Raw genomic sequence first — 7,433 nt, 5'->3', positions numbered from 1 at the left:
ATGATTTTTGTTGCCTTGGATATGTGACTGGCACCGCTCCAGATCTACACCTTCCCTACAACTCCTCAAAGTGTATTTATATAGTTTTCATGCTTGGCAGGAGCTTTTCCTCACCGCCGGCTCGTAGCGGTCCCAAGGTGGATCATGATTATGATTGCATGAGACATTATTGCCTTGTTTTGCGACAGCCATTATGAGGATCTCAGGGGACGGCGTACACGGATTCACCAGGATCTATTCGTCTCCATCTACGGGGTCCGACGCTCAAGCGGCAATCAAGCTGAGTAGTTGAAACACGTCTTGTTTGTGCATGGCTCCTTTTGGCTGCCGACTGTTGTCAGGCTCTTTTTCAGATTGCAGCATTATTTGGTTGGCCATTGTTGACAGTTTAAGTGAGAGCTCCACTTATTTGCCATTACTGTAACCACTTACATGGGCAAGTGCTTTTGTTGTTATTTTGTGAAATCACAATAATAAGGATGACAAGTTGTAGTTATTTGTGAAAAATGTGGCAAGACGGAATACAATGCTATTTACCTCCATCGCCCCTGATATCCGTGACAACAACGGATATGAATCTTCTTTTCCCAAACAACACATTGAACTCAATCAATACAACCTTTACGGCAGAATATGCAGTTTAGCCGTGTCCCTAGGCTCCCTAATGTCGCTTTCGAGTTTCTACATCTTTTAGACTTCACCATTTAGCCTCGCTGACTCCTGGCAAAGTTTATGGAGGATGAGTCTCGCACTGTAAACGCCAGTGTAAATACACCCCCACATTTCTCACGGCTGGCGAGCAGAAGCCGTAAAATGCTCCGACGGATAGAGCAATATTCAATTCCTCCCTCGAGTTAGAGGGCAAACTTCTAGGAGGGTGCCCTCCCTTTGACATGGCGTTGGAAATAAACTGGGGCGAAATAAAACCTCATCAGTGGTCGCATCAGCGACTCCTCCTTTATCACTCGAGCTCCGATGAAGAACAATTAACAGCTCGCCACGAGTCCAGTGCTGAACTGAATCAGCCTGTAAGCGCCCCCCCCCCCCCCCCCCCCCCCCCCCAGGCCAGCTCTAATGCATCTCCCATTGTGCACACTTCTATAAATTACCAGCCGTACGAGTAGGCAGATACAAATAAAGGTGATTTAGCTCAAAGAGATGCTGAGGGATGGCTCTCATTAGCCCGGAGAGGAAACACAAGCCCGGACCTAACGGAGAGGAATTCCTGCCCATTAGCTCAATGGCAGCGTGTGTATTGATAGGCTTTTAATAAGACGCTGCATTAATGGTTATCATGACTGAGTGGGTTTATGGTAATAGGGATGGGCGGCAGAAGGGGGGCACGGGACAGTTCAAATGGCTTTTTTGTCAGATCCGAAGAGGTCCGCGTCGGTGAGCAAATGCCCCCCGTGAAGGGTGAACTGAAATAAGTAGCATGGTGATAAAGACTTCCTCTGTAATAACCGAGTGGCTTCAATGAGGATGGAAGTGATGAATTGGTGGAATGGACAGCATTCATGTGTGGGTGTCTTCATTTCCTCCCATTAATCCGAGGGACTCATTTTCCACAGCACCCATTTTAACCCTACAATACTCTTGCCTGGAGATGTTCTAATTGTATTATTAGCTGCAAGTTAAGTAAATGAAGACGATTTAATCAGCCCTCTTTTTTCCCTCTATCTCTCCCTTGTGTCCCTGAGATCTTTCTATTAACAGAATTGTTAAGGGATCAATTTAAGCTTTTTTTAAATAGACTGACAACTCTATTGTCTCAATGACAAAGATACTGAAGATTAACCTTGTTAGAACACAAACTTTGCAGCTGCAGTTCAGAGGCCTTGCGAATAATTTTCTCTAAAGAACAGGAAATGCTTAAGATGTGTCGAGGACCGCTCTGTGTACATACGGTATGCATATAAATATTTAGCTTGATCAGTGTTACTGATTTCGTAATGTGAAGTACTTATAGTGTTCATAGTGATCAAAATTTAGAGCTCTCTTCAGTGATGACAGGCACTTCCATACAGTCTGCAAGGTTAAGGGCCTACATGACATGAAGAGCATTTATGTTCTGTTTGAAGAGGATTAAGAGAGAAAAAATATGTGGTTTGGGAATTTGTCTTGATTATCCTTTTAAATACTACACTTAGATGGAGTGTTTCTAATATCAAACCGTGTGTGTGGTACGTCTAAGGAGGTCTGTACTACGTGAAGAGAGCTATTAGTTAACATTTTTCTTCAGTTCAGTGGCAGTTGGCCATTTTGGAGGTAATCACCATAAATTTTACTGGTTGGCTAATGCCACCACAAGAAAGTCCTAAACAATCCACCAGAGACTATTCTGAGTGGTGACGTTGGAGGCAGCAGACATATAAAGTATTTTATGCTTTAAAAGCCCTAAAAAAAAATGGCAACATTCTATGCAGCTGAACACGGCCCAAAATTTGCTTTCAAATTGGTCGGCATGGGGTTAAACAAATGCTATTGTTGCAAACCTGATGTTAATTGGAGTACAGCATGAAATTACACATCAGATAGTGAGAACGAAGAGACTGCAAAATTACAGTATTGGCATTTTATTATGGAAACATACGGTATGCTAATGGAAGTGAAGCACAACGGTGAATGAATGACGTATAAATCACATCAGCACTTCACACTTAAGTCACGATGGTAGCGTATGAAAGTGGGACAATTCAGGATTTAAATGTCAGATTGTAAGCATTTAGTTTCTGGGGAGAGAGAGAGTCACTTGATTGGGGAGAAATTGAATTTGGGCCACATTAAGCTGCAGTGTGAACATAGCTTATGTTGCTTGCCCCTAAAAAAAGTAGTCATTATACACAGCTAATTTTAAATTGTCAATGACGAAACTTGCTTTTTAGAACCATGGGGTGTAGTTACAACATCCACCAACAGAGGCGTGTTTTTATTTAATCTTTCAGATATAAAGAGGATGAAATGGTGCTTTTTTTTTTTTGCATTTATGTATTTTTTCAAGACTTGCTTTCAAGCCATTTCTTTATAGTTCAACACTGAATTGTGATTTCAATGTATGTACTACTGTGGGCAAAATGAAATTGTCCTTCCAGAACTTGGTATATATAAGGTAACACTTTAGATTACAGCCCACAATGTACCGCGTAATTAAACAGAATTTACAGCGTACCTATTTGTAACTACAGAGTACCTCCACAGTACCTACTCATAGGTATAAGGGAACAACATACATCGTTTGGGGAATAAGGGGGTAATAACCTGCAGAATTATAAAGTATTTATACTGTAAGTATTTTATAACTAAAGGGTACCTATTCTGAAATTACGTGTATGTAGAGTCCGCGATTTTCCGCATCAGCATAACTTAAAGCTGAATGTACATGTAGGTAAGCGGAAACAATTGGGGAATAAGGAGGTAATGACTTGGAAATTTAAAAGTATTTATACTGTTAGTATTTCATAAGCAAGGTGTAACTATTCTAGGATCACGTTGTATTTATATCCTACTGTGTTAGGCAACAATAGTATGATATTATTATTATAGCACTTTGGCCTTCTGTATGTGGGTTGAGGCAAGTAGAATAAAATGTACAACAACCTTTTTCTTAACTACTGTGCAAACATACACCCTTGTTACATGTAGTGAAGTGAAGTGAGTGAAGTGAAGTGACATTCAGCCAAGTATGGTGACCCATACTCGGAATTCGTGCTCTGCATTTAACCCATCCAACGTGCACACACACAGCAGTGAACACACACACACCGTGAACACACACCCGGAGCAGTGGGCAGTCATTTTATGCTGCAGCGCCCGAGGAGCAGTTGGGGGTTCGGTGCCTTGCTCAAGGGCACCTCAGTCGTGGTATTGAGGGTGGAGAGAGCGCTGGACATTCACTCCCCCCACATACAATTCCTGCCGGCCGGAGACTCGAACCCGCAACCTTCGGATTACAAGTTCGACTCTCTAACCATTAGGCCACGACTTCCCCGCAAAGTTATTGTGTAAGTGTAACATCCGCGGGCTGTAATCTAAAGTGATGCCTTGTTACCCTCTTGTTAGGTGTAGTCACTGTGTAAGTGTAACATCCGCGGGCTGTAATCTAAAGTGATGCCTTGTTACCCTCTTGTTACGTGTAGTTACTGTGTAAGTGTAACATCCGCGGGCTGTAATCTAAAGTGATGCCTTGTTACCCTCTTGTTACGTGTAGTTACTGTGTAAGTGTAACATCCGTGGGCTGTAATCTAAAGTGAAGCCTTGTTACCCTCTTGTTACGTGTAGTTACTGTGTAAGTGTAACATCCGCGGGCTGTAATCTAAAGTGATGCCTTGTTACCCTCTTGTTACGTGTAGTTACTGTGTAAGTGTAACATCCGCGGGCTGTAATCTAAAGTGATGCCTTGTTACCCTCTTGTTACGTGTAGTTATTGTGTAAATGTAACATCCGTGGGCTGTAATCTAAAGTGAAGCCTTGTTACCCTCTTGTTGCGTGTAGTTACTGTGTAAGTGTAAAATCTATTGGCTGTAATATAAATTGAAGCTTTGTTACCCTCTTGTTACATGTAGTTACTGTGTAAGTGTAACATCCGCGGGCTGTAATCTAAAGTGATGCCTTGTTACCCTCTTGTTATGTGTAGCTACTGTGTAAGTGTAACATCCGCGGGCTGTAATCTAAAGTGATGCCTTGTTACCCTCTTGTTACGTGTAGTTACTGTGTAAGTGTAACATCCGTGGGCTGTAATCTAAAGTGAAGCCTTGTTACCCTCTTGTTACGTGTAGTTACTGTGTAAGTGTAACATCCGCGGGCTGTAATCTAAAGTGATGCCTTGTTACCCTCTTGTTACGTGTAGTTACTGTGTAAGTGTAACATCCGCGGGCTGTAATCTAAAGTGATGCCTTGTTACCCTCTTGTTACGTGTAGTTATTGTGTAAATGTAACATCCGTGGGCTGTAATCTAAAGTGAAGCCTTGTTACCCTCTTGTTGCGTGTAGTTACTGTGTAAGTGTAAAATCTATTGGCTGTAATATAAATTGAAGCTTTGTTACCCTCTTGTTACATGTAGTTACTGTGTAAGTGTAACATCCGCGGGCTGTAATCTAAAGTGATGCCTTGTTACCCTCTTGTTATGTGTAGCTACTGTGTAAGTGTAACATCCGCGGGCTGTAATCTAAATGGAAGCCTGTGTAGTTACTGTGTAAGTGTAACATCCACGGGCTGTAATCTAAAGTGATGCCTTGTTACCCTCTTGTTACGTGTAGTTACTGTTCTATAACTACTACTACTACTACTACTACAATTTTAACAGATCTTTTCCAAGAACAGAATGCATAAAAAACTAATTTGCAACCACTTATACAAAATACAAAGAACTGTAAAACACACACACACACACACACACACACACAAAATCATGTTCTACGTTTATTTTTAATAGGCATATTGGCAATTGTTCTTTTCAGCTGTGGGCAGGAGTCAACAAATTTCTGGAGCTCTTTTGCATATGCTTGCAAAGTTGTCCCTGCAGTATATGAGGGAGCAGAAAATCCTCCCCCTCTGATGCAGTTTTCACCTGCGATCACAATTAGAGAAAAATACATTGCAAAAAAAAAAAAAAACTTAATACATGTCAAGTTTGCATAATGCAAAGAAGTTTTGCAAAGCTTATATTTAACCAAATAAATAAAATAAGGACTTCTGTGAGGACTCTGTGTCACAGCAATGTTTCAAGGAAAATCTGTAAGAGTTGCACTGTGATATGGTAAAGCAATAAATAATAAATGAACAAAGAACTACAAAAGTACACAGGTAACTGGAAAATAAAAACAAGAACGTAATAGTATTGTAAGGGAACTGTTGTGTGTGTGTCATGTGTTCCTGCCTCTTGTGCCCATATTTGGTTTGTTTCCTGTCATGTCATTAGTAGTTAATTCTGTTCAGCTGTGTTTGTCTCGTTAGCTATGATTTACCTGTGTATATTAGTCCTGTCTGTTCAGTTGGTTTTCGTCTGGTCTACTCGTTACTCCCCGGTGTTCCTGTTGATGTCTGTCTTGCCCTGCCTTGTCTTGCCCTGCCTTGATGTCAGTAAAGAATGTTATTTGAGTTTATATCCTCGTCTGCGTGTTCCTGGTTCCTCCCTCGTGTGTGCACCATGACAAGTATAACAAAATAGAGAATATGCGACAGTCAGTAGGTGACACTCCACTCTGATGGGCTACAACTCACCTTGTCATCCAAGATATTCATGTCTTTCTTTCTTTCTTTCTTTCTTTCTTTCTTCGCTGTATAGAAATTGTTTTTTGAGGAAAACATTTCAGGATTTCTCTCCATAAAATGGACTTATATGGTGCCCCCAAGTTTGAACTTCCAAAATGTAGTTTAAATTCAGCTTCAAAGGACTCTACACGATCTCAGCCGAGGAAGAAGGGTCTTATCTAGCGAAAAGATCGGTTTAACGCTCCTCTTGTCTAGCTCTGCGTGAACTGTGTTTGTTTCCAGTTCATGACAGTTAGGATAGGTCTTGGAGGATTTTGAAATTGGAGGAGAAAATGAGATGAACCTACCCTAACTGTCATGAACCGGGAAAAAACAGAGTTCACGCAGAGCTAGACAAGAGGAGCATTAAACCGATCTGTTCGCTAGATAAGACCCTTCTTCCTCGGCTGAGATCGTGTAGATCCCTTTGAAGCTTCATTGAAACTGCATTTTTAATCTTCAATCCAATGGGCTGGCCACCATAAAAGTTCACTGTATGAAGAATAATACTGGAATGTTTTCCTCAAAAAAACTTTGCGACTGAAGAAAGAAAGACGAACATCTTGGATGACATATACGGGTGAGTAACTTGTCAGGATTTTTTTTTTTTATTTGTGTTTGTCATAAAATTATGAACAAATACATTAAAAAGACACAATGGTTTAAAATTTAGAGGGTTTCCGGACCCTCTTTATATTGAGTGGCCTTAACATTTCTATTAATAATTTGGTACTATGCACATATTGTGTACATATTTTTTTTACATTGTACTTATATTTTAAAAATCCCTGCATATAATTACATCTGTAATCAATTTCTGTAATTGCATTTATAATTACACCGTTGAACCATCCCTTACTCCTTAACCCACCCTTAAACCTATCCACACCACCAAACCTGTCCCTAACTTCACCCGTATCCCACCTCAATACCAGAAAAAGTGATTTGCAATACAATATAAACGCAATAAGTACATTGTACTTATTTTTGATGCAAGTACATAGTAGTTAAGGCCAGTTAATATAAAGTGGGACCGGGTTTTCTGTACATAGAGACTATTTTTTATAAATGTTCTCTAATGTTTGTGGGTGGGGCACTTTTTTTTTATTCAAAAATGCTAAAATATGCAACATGGCTGAAGAGGTTTTAACCACAGGTTTTGTATCACAATCATGGCTGTTTTG

This window comes from Barbus barbus (genome assembly GCF_936440315.1).
Source record: "Barbus barbus genome assembly, chromosome: 17".
Lineage (NCBI taxonomy): Eukaryota > Metazoa > Chordata > Actinopteri > Cypriniformes > Cyprinidae > Barbus > Barbus barbus.
The sequence above is the reverse complement of the archived record's forward strand: the minus strand, read 5'-3'. Positions refer to the sequence as shown.